Raw genomic sequence first — 19,145 nt, 5'->3', positions numbered from 1 at the left:
GGCAGTGGAGAGCTGGGACATGCCTCTGAGTGCATCCAGCGCAGATATTTTGGTTAAAGTACAAGGACATAGAATGTACTATGTGCCTATAAGCATGGCATGTCTAACAGCTACATAGGCTAGGGCTTAACAAAGTTATTAGCAAACTTATTTTTTAACAAGAAAGGAAACTTTAAAAAAAGGAACTTTTCTAATTCCCATAGGAGTGATTATATTTGTTTTTTATTCTGAATGTATGTGTGAGGCTGGCTTTAAAGTGTCAAGGGGTTTGAAAGAGCAGAAATCTTTTTCGAATTTTGGTTAAAATGAGTGGTGCAGTACTAAGAGGCAGAATGTGGTTGGGTTGAGTGAGTTGCTTTGATATAAAGGAGTATCTTATCACGAATATAAGTGAGAGTTTTCCATGCATGGTGGTAATAAACAGCAGACTGATTTTCACGCACTGCTGTTGTTTTAAAATTTATGACACGTGTCTCCTTATTGCAGATGCCCAGGCTGAGTGCTTCCAATATCCCACCTTGATCTGTCCTTGGGAACCAGCAAACAGCTTTAATTTAAAATAAGCCAGGCACGGTGGCTCATGCCTATAATCCCAGCATTCTGGGACGCTGAAGTGGGAGAATCAGCTTGGCTGAATCTGCAAGTTTGATAGCAGCCTAGACAACATAATGAGACCCAGTCTCTACGAAAAAAAAATTTATCTAGGTACAGTGGTGTACACCTGTAGTCTCAGCTACTCAGGAGGCTGAGGCAGAAAGATTGTGTGAACCCAGGAGATCAGGGCTGTAGTGAGCTGTGATCATGCCACCGTAGTCCAGCCTGGGCAGCAGAGTGAGAATTTGTCTCAAAAACTGAACTAAAAATAAAAGTAAATAAATAAATAAAAATGAAATAAGGCAGATGATGTGGCAACTTCAATCAGAAGCTTGTCACTCTCTTTTTCCAGATGTTCTCTACCAACTTAGAAGACATTCCAGGTATGTAAGTGACCAATGAGCTTTAAAATCCCTGGTGACTTTGGTCTGAATTTGTAGCCATCATTTCTGTACTCAGATCTGAGGCATCCTCTGAGACTGGGAATATAGAAAATGACATTTATGCCTTCCTATTTTTTTTTTTTTTTTCAGATAGAGTCTCACTCTGTCACCCGGGCTGGAGTGCAGTGGCAGTCTCAGCTCACTGCAACCTTCAACTCCCTGGTTCAAGCCATTCTCCTGCCTCAGCCTCCCGAGTAGCTGGAACTACAGGCACGCACCACCACGTCCGGCTAATTTTTTGTATTTTTAATAGAGATGGGGAATTTCACCATGTTGGCCAGGCTGGTCTCAAACTTTTGACTTCAGGATATCTGCCCGACTCGGCCTTCCAAAGTGCTGGGATTAGTGGCGTGAGCCACCTTGCCTGGCCTTCCGTCCTCCTTCTGGTAGCTGAAATTCCTCTGTACTATTTCTGATCTTGTATAATAGGCAGGAATAGGATTCTGCTTTTCAGTTTTTGTCCTTTCTTTCTCATCGTCCTTTTTCTTTCTCTTATTTTGCCTCTACCTGTCCTTTTTGCTGGCTCTTATTTCTATAACAGTGAGTTTTCAGAGAACAGGGTGAATACAATGGTACATAGAGCACCTGGTGGTAAATATCCTGCTTCTTTTCTTCTTCATAGCTGGTCAAACTCAAGTTTCATGAGTTTCAATCAGTTTTATTTTCTTGGGGCAATCAAAAGGAAGAGTTAGAGAAAAGGCAACATGCGTAAGCAAAGACACTACTACAAAAATAAGGAGCCAGGGGCAGTGGCTCATGCCTGTAATCCCAGCGCTTTGGAAGGCCGAGGAGGGCGGATCACGAGGTCAGGAGATCAAGACCATCCTGGCTAACTCAGTGAAAGCCCATCTCTACTAAAAATACAAAAAATTAGCTGGGCATGGTGGCACGTGCCTGTAGTCCCAACTACACAGGAGGCTGAGGCAGGAGAATCGCTTGAGACTGGGAGGTGGAGGTTGCAGTGAGCCAAGATCGCGCCACTGCACTACAGCCCTTAAAAGTTGAAATGAAGCCCTTAAAAGTTGTCAGTCATTTGTTTCTAGTCCACTGTCTTCTCTTTGACCGTGCCTATGCTTGTAGAATACTTACAATGAAATTAGAAACCTTAGTTGTTGGCTTGTTTTGATGGAACTTAGACTTCCTCCCTGCAGTACGTAACTGTGTGGAATTGCTAAAGCTGGAGTTCTGCTGATACTTGCGTTGCTACAGCTACAATATTTTAAGGAGGGGAAAAGAGCTAGTGACGGCCAAACACAAATTCCTCACACAGACTCTTAGGTCACTTGTGCCTTGCTTCCTTCTCCATACTTTTTGATCACTGCTGGAGTATCCTTGGTCATGGGTTGTACACTTTTGCTCTTCTGATAAAATTTCAGAATTAGTAGATGGGCAGTTTTGGGGGTATGGAGGGTGGCCTGAAGCTTGTGCCGGGCTGCCAAGACATGGCACACCTTCTTTCCTTCTTCCTGCCAAATTTTGGCTGTGCTGTTTTTGACCACATCTAAATGACTGAACCATAGCTAGAGGTCATTAAACTCTGTAAAGGACCTGATAGTAAATATATCGGTTTTTGCTGGCGAGATACTCCTTTTGCAACTATCCCTCTTTGCTGTTGAAGTCCAAAAGCAGCCATAGATAATATGTAAACCAATGGGTGTGGCTATGTTTAAATAACATGTATTTATGAACATTGAAATCTGAATTTCATATACATTTCATATATCACAAAATATTATTCTTTTGATTTTTTTCCTCAACAGCTTACAAATACAGAAACCGTTTATAGCTTGTAGGCTATACTAAAACAAGGGGGTAGACTGGATTTGGTCTGAGCGCTGTGGTTTGCTGATTAGGAACGAGAACATTGTTCTTTGTTATGTTACTGTGCACCACAAGTTTAGTGGCTTAACATGACATTCACTTATTTAGCTTTCCATTTATTGGCTGGCAGTTTGGGTGGGCTTAACTGGGTGATTTTTGACTAGGTTCAGTCATGCAACTACGGTCAACTAGCGGTTAGCTAGTTGGTTCTGTTTCTGGGGTTGGTTGGCTGTTGACTTGGGCAACAAAGGTGACTGGGACATGTGTCTCTCTCATCATTCAGCAGGCTAACCTGTGCTCATTCACATGCTGGTTCTAGGATTAGCCAAAACAGGCAAGCTTCCATATGCCAGCACTTTTGGAGGTTCTGCTGGTGTTACTTTGCAATTGTCTCATTATTTGAAGCAAGTCACATGGTCTAGTCCAGAGTGTGGGGAAGAACTAAGGGTATGGATATAGGCAGGCATGAATAATTAGGGTCTCTTACTGCCATGTCTTATCTCAGAAGGCCTCTATCTTTGATGATTTATGTACTTTCTGTATTCATAATATATTTCCTCCCAGGACCCCCTAAATCTCATCCAATCATAGCATCATACTCAATGTCCAGGATCTCTTGTTTGATAATTATGTTTGGGAGTGACTTTTTGGATGCAGATCCTCTTGATCCAGCTGCATTAAAAAGATAAGTTATGCAGTGAGAAGACAAGCACATGATAAGTGCAGTGGACACTGCTATTGGATGGAGGAAAGATGGGAAACACATAGCAATCACTGGTTCATAGAAATTCTGGCCTGGGCTTGGTGGCTCATGCCTATAATCTCAGCACTTTGGGAGGCCAAAATGGGTGGATCACAAGGTTAAGAGATCAAGACCATCCTGGCCAATATGGTGAAACCCCATCTCTACTAAAAATACAAAAATTAGCTGGACGTGGTGGCATGCGCCTGTAGCCTCAGCTACTCTGGAGGCTGAGGCAGAAGAATCACTTGAACTCAGGAGGTGGAAGCTGCAATGAATCCAGATCGGGCCACTGCACACAGCATAGGCAACAGAGCAAACTCCGTCTCAAAAACAAAAAAAGAAATTCTGAAACCCAGCTGGGCTTAGATTTTTAGATCTTTGTACCACAAGGTGAGAAAATTTTCCTTGATTGGGCTGAGATTTCACTTCCGGCAGGTGTTTCTCCAGTGTCTTATTTTCTACTGCTCTCTGAAAGTGGTACTGTAGTCCATTGTTCATCACAATTCTTGACTCTGTCCTCTAAAATGTCATTCCTTTTTAATAAGAAATGGCCTCTGTATGCAGCTGAATATCTTCCTCAGCCTTCATTCCTGTAGAATATTGGGAGCCCAGAAGCCTCTTTTTCTTTCAAGCTGATGTGAATATTTCAATCCAAGATGGTAGTGCTTTTGTTGAGACAATTGACTTCAGTGTTTTCAGAGCTTCCTACAAGGCAGATTCAGGTTCACTCCCTACCCCAGAAGCCACATCCATATTTTTTATTGAGAGAGACATTTTACTTTGGTGTATCAGCCTGCTGGGGAAAACAATCTTTAAAAATCTTAAGGGCCAGCTGGGTGTGTTGGCTCACACCTGTAATCCCAGCACTTTGGGAAGCAGAGGCAGGAGGATCACGAGGTCAAGATATCGAGACCATCCTGGCCAACATGGTGAAACCCTGTCTCTACTAAAAATACAAAAAAATTAGCTGGGCATGGTGGTGCATGCTTGTAGTCCCAGCTACTCAGGAGGCTGAGGTGGAAGAATCACTAGAACCGGGAGGTGGAGGTTGTAGTGAGCCGAGATTGCGCCACTGTACTCCAGCCTGTTGACAGGGCAAGACTATGTCTCAAAAAAAAAAAATAAATAAATAAATAAATCTTATGAGCCATTTTTGTCTGAGTGTCTACTATGTGTAATCTTAAATTTTTCAGAGTTTTTAATAAAGGGACTTACAGTCACACTTTGATTTGATCTTTACCCTGAAGCCATTTCTTATGTTGACGATTTTTTACTGACAGGGAGGATTGGAGATAATGAACAATTTATTTTCTTTCCAGCATGTTCCAGCCCTTCTATATTTCTCCTAAGTTCTGCTTATAAACAGAATTTTTTAAAGCTCATCTCTCCTTTCTAGTACTTTATCATAGGCAGCTAAAAGAAGCCAATTAACAAGTTTAACTTTCTGTGAGGCTGTCTCCATTAATCAAATCCAGTTCATTAGTTACCATAGGTAACATTTTACCAATTGTTCCACGACTAGCAATCCCAAATAACTATTTTTCTAGCCTGCCATAGTGGTCTCCTTGCTATGTTTTGCAGTCTCTGCTACAGTGTGCTTACCATTTTTCAAGGCTTCATAGTTGCTCTGCTGCTTTTCCAGCCTCTACCAACCACCTCTTTCCAAAGCCAAAATGCCACGTTTTGGCTTCTGTACATAAACCAAAACTTCCACTTCTAGGTACCAATGTCTTTCTCAGTTATCTATTGTTGCAACCAAGGCATTCCCCAAATTTAGTGGCTTAAAACAGTCATTTGTGTATATGGGTTAGAAAATTTGGGCTGGGCTCATTAAGGAGGAACTTTTGCTGGTCTTGGTGGGCTCATCTAGAATCCGTAGTCTTTAATGCTTAGCCAAGAGGCTTGGCCTCAGCTATTGGTTGGCTGTTGAGAAGTATACCACAGTGACCAGGCCACATGTTTTTCATTATCAAGCCAGCTAGTCTGGACTTGCTCCCACAGTGGGGATGGCAGAAATTCCAAGATCATTCACAGAAGAGAAGCTCCAAAGTACAAATACTTCTCAAGTCTCTACTTGAGTTACATTTACTATTGTCACATTGGCCAAAGCAAGTTACATGGCTAAGTCTAGACCAGCGTGGGTGTGGGAAGGAATGACTCCCAGGCTTACACTGAAGGAAGTGATGGGTTCACAGAAGTGGAAACAATGTTGGCACCATTAATGCAACAATCTATTAGGCTTATGTTAAATAGAGTAGAGTATAATCTGACACATAGAAAGCCTATCAAACTTCCAGAGGAATTGCATCAGCAAAAGGGCTGCCAGCTTGTGGAAAAAGAAAAAAACACGAAGTGTTCTCAAATTGCAAATTTAGTGATTGATTATGTAGCTAGCTGATGCAAACACCACAAATTCAAGTAATGACTTAAAATTTGGTAAATAGAATTTACCAAATATTGAGACTACATACATTTATGCATGTGATTTTTGGAGGCTGAGCTATCAAAAATGCAAGAGGATGGAAAGAAAAATATTTCTGAGATTAGGCAAACAGAGTAAAAATAACAAAAATGGATACTATCTAACATTTATGGGTTATTGATTATGTGGCAGACACTATGCTAGTAGCTTTTCATGGATTATGTCATTATATCTTATAAAAATTGAAAAATTAGTATTAACTAAGATAATTAAAAAGAATTTTTTTTTACATCTAGGAAACGTGATCTGCTTAGTATAATGTAAAATCCTTTACACTGTAGTGCTGCTAAGGATTAATGCAAGCATTTGAGGTTGGAGTCTAATAGTAAAATGTAGTCATGCCTGTAATCCCAGCACTTTGAGAGGTTCAGACAGGAGAATCACTTGAGGCCAGGAGTTGAAGACCAGCCTGGGCACATAGTGAGACCCTATGTCTAGAAAAATAATAACAATAAAGTATAGGCTCTTTTCGAGTTTATTAGTCATTTGCCCAGTTTCCCAGTTGAATAAACACTGCTGTTCTTCCTTTGCTAAGTAAAACATTTTAGTATGATAATTGGCTCTTGGGAATAGAGAACATATTATGATTCCTTTTGTGTATTTTTCATCCATTCTTCATTGATTCCAAAGCAAAAGACAAAAGGTAAATTTTTCTGGAACAAAATATTTACTTCTCATAATTAAGTCAATTCAAAAGGATTCACAGGAAAGTTAGCAAAGAAATGGCAGTAGTTAGACTTGAGGAGAAGAGTGATTAAAGGTGTTCTTCTTTGGAGACATATGTTAAAGCGGGAGTAAAAATGAAAGAATGAACTAGACCTAGGGGTATGTCAGTATTTCCTTTAAATGGACAGAAGGTGATCATGTTAAAGCTCTCTGACACACAAACACACACACACACACGAACACAGAGTTAAGAATGACAAATAGATGGGTGGAGGTGAAAGAAGATTCTGTAAAGATATAAAATGTTAACCAAACTTTACTTTTATATTGAAATTCACTATTTTGGAAAATATACCTTCCTCCATGAAAGAAACAAAATTTTAAAATAAGTTTAAGCTGAGTTACAAATGAGGAAACACGTTTGAAAAATGTCTCAGATATTCAAGTTTGTGACTGTAAAGTATAATTCATAATTGGCTAATTATGGCAAAAGTAAATTAGGAACTTTGGCAGTTAAGACTGTACCTTAATTTAGACCAACAGATACACATGCCAGACTGAACAAATACAAAGTTCTTGAACCCTTACAGAAAAAGTAAATATATTAAAAAATATTTAGTATTGGCAAGATGTTTTAATATAACAGGAAGATTAGCAAATTCACTAAATTATAGAATGCTTAATTTTTTTAACCTTGGCTTTCTCCTTTTCTTTAAGAATATTTGTCCCTGTGACATGATTTGCAGAAATTCAATTTTTTTTACTTTTTATTTTGAAAAATTTCCAATATACAAAAGAGTATAATAGAAGACTTTATAGTGTAGGGTAACGAACACCTGTATACACTTCACCAAGTTTCCCAATTGTTACGATTTTCTTACATTTGCTTTCTCATATTTGCACATCATTTATCTATCTATTATTTTTTTTTTCTGAGATGGAGTCTGGCTCTGTTGCCCAGGCTGGAGTGCAGTGGCATGATCTCAGCTAACTGCAACATCTGCCTTCCGGGTTCAAGCGATTCTTCTGCCTCAGCCTCCTGAGTAGCTGTGGCTACGGGCACTCACCACCATGCCCAGCTAATTTTTGTGTTTTTAGTAGAGATGGGGTTTTACCATGTTGGTCAGGCTGATCTCGAACTCCTGACCTCATGATCTAACCGCCTCAGCTTCCCAAAGTCCTGGGATTACAGGCATGAGCCACTGTGCCCAGCCTATCTAATCTATTTATCATGATGAATTATTTGAGAATAAATTGCCCCTAAATACATATAGCATATGTGTCCCTATAGTCTTGCCTGGAGCAACAGTCTCATAATCAAATTCAGGAAATTTAACATTATTAATACAACACAAATTGCATAATACATAGTTCATATTTCTTCCATTTTTCCCAATAATGTCCTGTAGAGGAAAAGCTAACAAAACAAACCCCCCCACTTTTTTTTTCCTGTTCAGGATTTGATCCAGTATTCCATATTGTGCTCTCTTTAGTCTTAAATCTGGACCAGCTCATCAATCCTTTTGTTGTTTATGACATTTTGAAGAGAACAGACCAATTGTTTTGTGTTTGATTGTTTTCTCATGGTTAGACTCAGGGTGTGCATTTTTATTAAAGCACTATCTATGTAGTAATGTGTTCTTTTCCGGGTATCCCATCAAGTGCCATGTGATGCCAGTTTAGGTGATGCTAACTTTATCACTTTCTTAGGGAGGTGTTTGCTATTGTCTCTACTTTAAAGATATCATTCCCTTTGGTAGTTAATATGTAAACCAAGAGGAGGTACTCGGATCCTGTTCCCAACTAACTTTTACCCACAGATTATAGCATTTATTGATGACTTTAGCTTAAATCAATGATCATTGTGTTAGCTGCCAAATGTTCTTAAAAATTTGATGAAGCAGAAATTGTTACCAGTGATTATTTTTAAAAGTACATAAGAGGTTATTGTAGGGAATTAATACATCTGTAGACAACCAGAAGGGCAAAATGTTATTACAGATAATTAATCTGAAAAAGCAAAAGAAAAGAATAACCCCATTGAAGAACAAAGTGATTGCAAAAAATACTGTGAATTTTTCATCAAGCAGCAAGATGGTGATAAGTTAGGTCTATGAAGTGAAATGTGTGTATCAACCATTTTCCCCTGCATAATCTCCAACTGCTTTGCATTTATACACAATCATGTACCGTAATAATCAGGAAAATGCTTGGACTGTACAAAAAAAAAAAAAAACCCAGCTTGGTACCAAGTATAATAGAAGAGAAAAATGAAAACAAGGAATCTAGGTAAGACATTTAAGATTAGAAAATGTTTATGTAAAATTTCTAAAGCGATTGATAAATTATGCTACTTATATTACTAGTTTTCTCTCTCCATTCTGGCTAATTTTATTAATGTATTATAGCTTTAGATTATTCTCAGCTGCATCTAGTGAATTTAAAAAAGAACAACCTGCAATAAAGTATTTATCATGTCTTGCTGAATAAAATGTGTATTTTGTGCAACCTGAGATTGAAAGCTTTCTAAGCCTCTCAGAGTTTTAAATCAGACAACCCCCCACTTCATGCAGGCACAGTTGCTTATTTGTCATTTTGAGTTTGATTTATCTCAAGTAGGAGCTAAAACTGTATTAAAATCTTCTGTTAAGCATGTAAAACTCTACATATATACAGCCAGTCAGTTAAACATCTCTAATCAAAGACAGCTGAATTCTCATTGGAAACAAAAATAGGATAGAAAGAGATTTGTTTCTGTGAAGGATGCTATGAAAAGTATGAGAACCAGGTGTCTCTACAAAATGGTGCTGATATATAAGGCAATGAACATATTTTTAATGATTTTTTTTAAAGAGCACATAAAGTAACCAGTGAATCTGTGTATTCAGCTATTGATCAGTTTAGTAATGGGCTGAAAAGCCTGTGAATTAACTAGTGCCCTGTGCTTTATTCATTATGTCATTATGTCATATTTTTTCCTTTTGTTGACATTTAAATGAGAACACAGAATACAAAGTTGTATAATATTGATCATTTTATAATAATTGTTTTCATATAGTTTTTGAGACTTTGTGGCCTCATGACATTTTTGGTTTGTTCATCTATATTTTTAATTTAAAATTAAAAAAAATCATTGATTACTTTAAAATATTATGATTATGATGTTTTAGCTCTAAAAATATGTAACCAAAGACAATGGCCCATATACATTAAAGTCAATGTAAGATATTTAACTAGATATCTTGTTTCATGTTTATACCATAATGTCCATGAAAGGAAACAAAGGTAATAATTGATGACTTTGTGTTAAGAAACTTAAGCCTAAATTAAGGCAACATTTGATTATAGCTTAGTCTTCAGAATTCTGTCTGGTTTACCTGATTATGGTGATACACTGAAATTCTCAGACTCATTCATTAATTCATTAATTTATCCAGAACATTTATTTAGTGCCTGACACATAGAAAGTATTCAATAAATGCTCATTACGATGTTTTATTTCTACATACACATCCACACATGCATACTGCTGAAATGGATTCCTCATAGATTAAGAGACTTAAAATTTGCTTTAGAATATGTGCTGTGTGATTTCATGTTTGTTTCATTCATCTAATAAAGATTTGATGATCTTTCATGAGCCAGGCAGTGTCAGACTCCAGCAATATATCTGTGGAGAAGAGAGGTGGATTCTCAGCCTTCAGGGAGCTTATATTTTTTGTAGAAGAGACAGAAAATAAATGAGTGAACGGGTAAAGAAAACAGCTATATATTTTGATAAGTGCCATGAAGGAAAAGAGCCCAGAGTGACTAGTCTTAAAAATTAAGTGTGTGCATGCATGCCTGTGTGTGTCTGTGTATGAATGCATGTTTTCTTCTCTTTAGTTTTTGAGACAGAGTTTAGCTCTTGTTGCCAGGTTGGAATGCAATGGAGTGTTGGCTCACCACATCCTCCGCCTCCAGGGTTGCAGCAATTCTCCTGCCTCAGCCTCTGGAGCAGCTGGGATAACAACGGGTGCACCACCACACCCAGCTAATTTTGTATTCTTAGTAGAGATGGGATTTCTCCATGTTGGTAAGGCTGGTCTGGAACTCCCAACCTCAGGTGATCTGCCTGCCTCGGCCTCCCAAGTGAATGCATGTTTTCTATATGTGGCAAAGGAGGGATGAGGGATGGGTATTTGTATATACGATATGGTAAATTGGGTGTTCTAGGAAGTCCTCTCCTAGAGAGAATAATGTGTACCTGAAGAATGAGAAGAAACTAACAACGTAAAAAGTATGGAATGTCATGACAGAAACAATTGTTAGGATTTAATACGACTACTATGATAATTTAGATTAGAAAGCAACTAAATAACTCATCCACTCCTTCTGAAGCCCCCAAAGCTTAAATTACTTGGCAAAGTTGTATTAGCCAGGACCAGACCCAGGCATGGCTGTTACTCCTTAAAGCAGACTAAATTGAATACGTAGAGCACAAAAGCAGAAAATTATCCTGTGGTGGTTTTAAAGGAATAGAGTTGGAAGCTTAGAAATATAGATCTCTTGCATCTTCACATTTTCTATTTCATCTAAACTCAGCAAAGAGTTTAAAATTGAATACAGGTAAGGTGTATAAAGAAACTGTAATTCTGAGTCATCAACAGCATGTGTGAAAGGAACAACGTAGCCAACTCTGGCAGCTCCTGTTTTGCAGATTAGAAATTAACTGTTATGTTGTCAGGATGAAATGGTATGTTTTATTATTGAAAAGGCAGCTCTATTAGCTTCTTTGGGCCACAAGGGCCCATTTATTTAATTACTTCTTCCAGGACAGTAAGTGGATCCCTAGTGACCAGGCCAAATTATTGCGACTTCAAAAGTGAGTGATGTATGCAATTTGACTGATAGCAGGTTTCCTTTACATTTCTTTCATTTATTTATTAATAAGTTTTCAAAAACAGAATTGGGAGAATCTAGTTTTTTTTCACCTCTGCTGAAAATGACAGAAGCTGTTTTGATTCACTTTTAAAAATGTCATAGATATAGAAGGGAAAAGTAAGATAATGCCCATATGTAAGAAACACAAGATTTGCTGTAGATTTTTTTTTTTTTAGAGCTTGAAACCTAATAAAGATTTTAAATGAGAAGGTTTAAGATTAGAAAAGGAAAAGTATACTAAAATTATTACTTTTTATAATAAAACATGAAGAATAAATGAGTTCTTAAATTTACCATGCAAGAATGTAAATATAAGTATTGTTTGATAAAAATGTTTTCTATTTATTTAATATGTTAACAAAGTTAAGATAATGTTAAAATCTCAATAGAGTCAATAATAAGAAAGGACAAAATAAAAGTTAAGACATCTCACAATATTAATATAGGTCATGGGTAAATAACAAGGTAGAAAAAAATCTATATCTTGACGATATTTAATTGGACCAGCAGATAGCTTTTCAAGCCAACTTTGTTTCAGATTCTTTATGGGTGTGGTTGGTATTTAAGTTTACTAACCTACTGTTGAGCAGTTCTTACTGATAGGTTACGAATTTCATCCTTTAATTTTAAATTCTTAATTTAGCATGCTATAAAGTAGCGATAATTCTAAACCTTTAAAATGAGTTTTTGTTGCTACTCACTTTGGTTGCTTGGGATAAAAATATACCATGTTATATAATCTCTTTTCTTCAGAGAAATGAAAGCCTTTTCAGATATTATTAATTTTCAGAACTTTCATGTAAGGTAGTTGAAAGAAATTTATCACTATTCTTATTGAGTGAATGAAAACACATATGTACAACCTGAAAACCAATCTCTTCAAGATGAATTCATAAGCCAGTAGGCATAAGGAAATAAGGGAGAACAAAATTTATGTTTTTTAACTTTTAATTTTTGAGACAGGATCTCACTTTGTGGCCCACACTGGAGTGAAGTGAGTTGAGTATAATGGCTATTCACAGGTATGATCATGGTTCACTGTGGCCTCAACCTCATGGGCTCAAGTGATCCTCCTGCTTCCGTCTCCTTAGCAGCTGGGACTACAGGCTCATCTTGCACTTGGCTAGAAATTCCATGTGTTGACTCTTGGGATCTGGTGTTTTGCCTTTGAAACTTTGCCTTGTTGATTTTAGTTATGTGGCAAATTGGCATGATTTGTCCCTCACTAAATCATAATACATGATAATTTAGGTAGCCATCTAAATTCTGTTGGATTTTCTTTTTTCTAGCCCTCCTCAATGATGAAAGGAAGGTAATAGGCGGTACTGCTTATGATTAAGAGCCTTCGTTTTGGAAACAGGCTCCGGCTGAAAATTTGATTCTGAAACTTAACAGTATGATTTTAGGAAGAATACTTAATCTGCCTAATCTGTAAAAAACAAAGATAGGCATTCACATCATATAATATCTCTATCATTGTTTTCCTGTAGATAAAACCAAACATTGACTATAAAGTATGTCTAGTACAGTGCCTAACACATCAAAAACGCCCAGTAAAGATCAATTTGTATCATACAGAGAAGGTAGAAAATGGTTTTCTGTTTTATAGATCATAATATCCTCCAGCAATAGGATTTAAATGTTAAATTATTTAAGTATGTGTTTTACTTTTGGAATTAAAGAAATTTTTCTCTGTTTCCCTTTTTAATTAGAGCAAATCTGGAGGGCTTCATCTGTATGAAAAAAACCTTTGGGCTCCTATTACTATATTCAGAGAATCTAAGATTTGGTATTGAAAAAAGTGTTTTGTTTTTTCATTATCATAATTAATATTTTAACTACTTAGTATTTGTGGACGTATCCAAATTTATTTTTATTTATTTATTTGTGATAAAGTCTCACTCTGTCATCTAGGCTGCAGTGCAGTGGCATGAACATGGCTCACTGCAGCCTCAACCTCTTGAGCTCAAGCAATCCTCTGGTTCAGCCTCCCAAGTGGCTGGGACTACAGGTACAGGCCATTGCTAATTTTTTAATTTTTGTAGAGATGTTGTCTGTCTCTGCTGCCCAGGCTGGTCTTGAACTCCTGAGTTCAAGAGATCCTCCCAACTTGGGCTCCCAAAGAGCTGGGATTACAGGCCTAAGCCACTGTGCCCAGCCAGTATCCACATTTTAGAATGTTGTATTCTAACTGCTGCTTGATAGGCCTCAACTGAATCATAAAATTATGATTCAAATAAAATGTGTTGCAACTTTGATTCAGTATTTTAAACATTGAAGTCAAACAGAAAGCTCTAGTCTAAGTTACTATAATTGCTATGTCATCTTGAATATCCATATTTGAGGAGTTTTTTTGTTTTGTTTTATGTTGCATGCAAAATACAATCTTGTTCCCCAAAAGATACTAATATTCTACTTATAATAATATATTTAACCAAAAAGCAGAACAAATTTACACCTTCCACTATAGATACAAACTCAGTAAATATTTGTTGAGTTGATTTAATATCATGCTTTTGTAAATGAATGCTCTTATTTTATGGATACTAGTCTATAGTGCCCTGTTCAAGTCATTATATGGGTTCCAGCAAGACACTTCACTGGTTCACTTCTTTAAAAATACATCTTATTTGTCTTGTAAATAATTTAGATTTGATTGGTGGTTGGGTGTGTGGGAGTGTGACTGTCAGGAGGTGACCTCTTTGGGGACAAAACATTGAAGCTGAGATCTGAAAATTGAGAAGGAATTAGCTCAAGAAGGAGGAAAAGAGCAATTCAGGCAGAATAGCATGTGCAATGACTCCCATGCAGGAAAAGCTTGGCATATTCAAGGATATGGATGAAGGCCAGGAGTGTTGGAGTCCTTGACCAGGCTAACTCGTGAACCTGGCTGTTAAATCACAAGCTATTTGCCTGTGCTTTGAAAAGCCATGATTTGGCTTATGTGCAGTTCTGCTTGGCTTCCAAGTATACAACCCTTCCCCTGCCAATTTGCGTAGGCATTTCACAAATTGGACTCAGGAATTTCTGCTCTTAAGAGATTTCTTCTTAGAATCTGACTGGCACACGAGCACAGCAGAATAACTTTGTCTCCCTAATAAAAACTTCCACCACTGCTGCATTTTCTATTTAGCAGAGTAAGAATTTGAGGCACAGAATAAAAAGTAACTGAAAGAACTATGAAGAAGCAATTGATCCTGGTCTAGGCTTCCTTTCTTCTGCATAGAGAAGGACAAAAATAATTTCTTTTGAGGACAGCAGCTGAGCTTTAAAGGCAAGCGATGTTAAATTCAGTTCTTTGCTGTCTTCTAAAATATTGACAACCAACCAGCCATAGCCTTAAACAGAGGTATGAATGATCTAGGATCTCAGCGTATGCGTGAAATCAAATGCTTAACAGTGGAAGTCACACATGTCCCCAGGGGGAAGTTAGAACTCTATTATAGAACATTCATCTCCTTCACGATAAAGAAATGCAACTCCAAACCAAAACCCAAGGACTTTCTGAGGAGTTAGTAATAGATCATTGGATAAGAATCCCAGTAAAAGCTCAAAGATAATAAAATCATATCCTCTCATTTTATAGATAGGCAGTACCAAACAGGTTAAATGACTCTATCTATGGATAGAGATTAAATGACTTGCCTAGTGCCACATAGCTAGTCAGAGGTGAGCTGGGCCCAGAACCAAGTGCCCTAACTTCCAATTCAGTGCCTTTCTCATTAAGCCTTACTGGCCCCTAAATAACCACATTTTTATACCAATATTAAAAAGAAAAAAAACTATTGAAAACAAAATGATTAATAATACTGTATCTAATCTGGGATACTTTATTTTTAAAAACTATTCATTTTGAATACCTCAAATGCAATTTATAGACACAGATTTCAATTTTTAAATTGTGAAAATACTGGCCACAATGCACTGACCGATACGAGTATTTTGTCATAAAATAGAGAAATATATATGTTCTGTGACTGTATCTATTTCTTTCTTACTCTCTTTTGTCCTCTGTCCCCATCCTGTTCATCCTATGTATCTTTCAAGTCATTAATTTTCTCTTTCCTTGTAGAGGGAATCAAATTCTGGCATAGTTTATCCTATGGCAGATCTTAATCTCTTACTCTCAATTCCACCCTCTATTGATACCAGAGACATTATGGACTCTTGAAATAGAACCATACACCTAAACATTCTACATAGTTTAATTTCAAGAGAATTGGATGGGTAGAAGTGCCTTAGCTTTATGGATCATCATGAATAAAGACAATGGCCTAATGATATTTTTCATCCAGCTGTCATCTTTAAAATTTAGAAAACAGTCCAGCCATTAGGTAAGTTTAGCAAACAAATATAAATTTAAGATGAAGGAAGGAAATTGAAACTGGACATCTTTGGTTTATTTGACAATCCATCTTTAGTCAGATTTATTCATATGGTGTGGCCATTACATGTGCAGTTCAAATGAAGGGAAAGCATCAGTCACTTCCCAATCAAATTTGATAGGAAGATCTGCCCGTTTGTCTCCAACTACCTGGAAGATATGTCTTGGGCACAGTAGAACAAACAGTTGAGGGCATTTGCTCCAAAGTTAACTTTGACTTTAAATTTGTTTATTCTGTTGCTTCTGTCTAGGGCAGATTATTTGAAAGAAGTAAACAAACACACTAGAAAAATGCTCATGAATATAATATTAATTAATATTTTATAATATGGCATGGCAAATTTAGACTTCGGATGAATGCAAATCTTTACACATCTTAGTGTCTTCAGCATATTTTATGCAAATAGTTGTTAAGAATAAAAATTCTAATTTCAAATGAAGAAAATTCATGACATGCATCTTGGGTTGCGGTTTAATCACTGTATACCCAGGAAGGTATCGACAGTTGTCCCGTGGAAGCTATTAAAGTTGCTGTCCAAGGTTAAATGAAATTGCAGTTTATCAGAGCAGCATTGAGAAAATAAGGGAATCTGTTCATGGCTCTTGATTAATGCCAAGTGTGATCAACACAAGGGGGTTCATTAAGCTATACATCATGTGGGTAATTTAACATGTCATTGTGCCTGCTGTCTGCTTTGACTGTGCACAGCCCAGAGTTTCAAAGTTATATCTCTCATGCCACTAAGTTCTACACAGAAGCATCCCTCTTACTCCTTTTGCTATATATTTTCCATTATGCAGACTTACATTTTTTTCATACACATTAGGCATTTTATATAAATTATTTAATGTTTGGGGGCAAAAAATGTACCTTGACTGACTTCTTCCCACACTATATAGAATAAAACTGATCAGGAAACTCTTTCGAATTATTCTTTTCCCCTAATTTTATATGTATATATAAAGAATTTCAATATTTTTCCATGTCACATCATATTTTTAAGATATATATACTTAATCAGTTAATTTTTAATACTCTTAGTTATTAATACTTTTATTAAAATATAACTTTCACAGTACATCTTTACAAGAAATGTTTTCTCATCATTCTGTCTTCAGTGGTTTTCTCATTACTATCTGCTTATGTAGTATCCATTTTTAAAGTTGATAAGGTTTGGGCAAATATTAACTGCAAAACTGGGGCCTGAAGTAGATTATTCATAATTTTATCATGTATTAGATTGTCACTTAAAATAACTGTTATTGCAAACATCTCCATGTCATTTGGAAAAATATACTAGACATGATAAATGATGAAATGCTCGGTGTTTCTGCTTCAGAGATTTATTTTTCTATTATCTTTATTTTTCTGGACATAATCCAGCCTTTATCTAAAACATAAAAGCTATGATTTTGACTTCTGGTTTTATTTAATTCTTTTATTAATTGCTTCACAAAATTAAATTTGCTAATGTTTTTACTACTGAATGAAATTCGACAACTTATTAAGAAAATAAAATATTTCCATGTATAAGACTAAAGAGCTATAATTTGTCATTTCATGTTATTTATTTATTTGTTATCTAATACACGGAGTTCAATATAATCATGCTTTATCACTCTCACTTAAAAGTAGGCTCTCCTAGTCACAGAAGATTTATGAGATGCAGTGAACTAGAGGCCAAGATCGCAGTCATAAAGTCAGTGGTTGTTGCAAGGGAGGACAAGACAAGAAAAATATGATCACATCGCACACAACCTTAAAATAAAAATTTTGGCTGCAGGAATCTAGTGAGTAGGTTCCATGTTGTGCTTCTTTTCGATTTTTGTGAGTACAGATGCCAATCAGTAATGTGGACAGAGCTCTAAAACTTCCTGAAATGTCCCAGTATGACAATTATATATTGATGACAATGGCTTGGAATTTACCAGTGTTTGGATTTATATATCTAATGTTCTATTACCTTGGAAGCATTAAGGATTCTTTTAAAAATGAACTCCCATATGATATTGTAACGTTTTTAAGAACAAGAAAAAACCCAGGGAAATATTTTATAAAATCGAAATATACACATGAAACAAACGACCGTCACTGATGTACAAAATACTGAGCTGTGTTTGTTGGGAGTTATAACCTTGTTGGCATCTCTTGGGAGGAGATTAGAATGCCATTTAAGAGCTGATGAGACCCGGTGCCAGCTTTTAGGAGCACACCTGAATAATGGAATGCTCTTTTAATTTCAGTCTTTTTGTTTTTTGAGTTGTGAATGCACTATCTACAAGACTCTCAAAATAAATTGTTTAATGATTTAAACTGTGTGTTTAAAATGTATTTTAATTAGGTCCAAGATCAAATTAGAATGGGTGTCTGGTGAATAACAAACATTTTCAAAAGTGACACAACACAAAGTGTTTTATTTGCTGGTATATAAAGTAGGAAGGATGCATTTTACTTGTCAACTTTCTGTTGTAACTCCTAACCATTTATTCTAACTATATGATGGGTCTCCCCTGAAAAATACTGCACTTTATTCACTTGGTCAAGATCCTGTCCTTGAATACTTTTTTTAAAAAAGGTACTATATTGTTTTCTGCCGCCATTAATTACTAAGGGTTTATTTACAAGACAATAATTAATTATTCCTCTGGGAAACTCAAGAATCAACATGAATCAAAGCAGGCTTGGTAAGGAACATAGAAGTCTCACATAATTAAGCAGGGCACTGGAGACCAATTGTTTATAGAATGATTTTGCTGCAGCTAATTGACACTAATTAGTTAATCTGATTTTATTCTTGTAGTTATTTTTCTATAGTCACTGCTTTCTGCTGACGATGCACAGAAAACTATGAAGGTGCTCTGTGCTTTCATTCGGTGTGGCCAGCCTTTCCTATAGAAAATCAATATTGATCTTGATAATTGACATTTTCCAACATGTTGCAGAGTGTTATAGAACACAAACCTCCGAAGACATCGACAAATTGTCAATAGTAAAAATACATATCAGACAATAACTTGTATCTTAAACTTTTTTTTTTTTTGAGAAGGAATCTCGCTGTCACCCAGGCTAGAGTGCAGTGGCATGAT

This window comes from Sapajus apella, unplaced genomic scaffold (assembly GCF_009761245.1).
Source record: "Sapajus apella isolate SASKATOON/1434 unplaced genomic scaffold, GSC_monkey_1.0 scaffold19, whole genome shotgun sequence".
Taxonomy (NCBI): domain Eukaryota; kingdom Metazoa; phylum Chordata; class Mammalia; order Primates; family Cebidae; genus Sapajus; species Sapajus apella.
Note: the sequence above shows the minus strand (reverse complement) of the source record.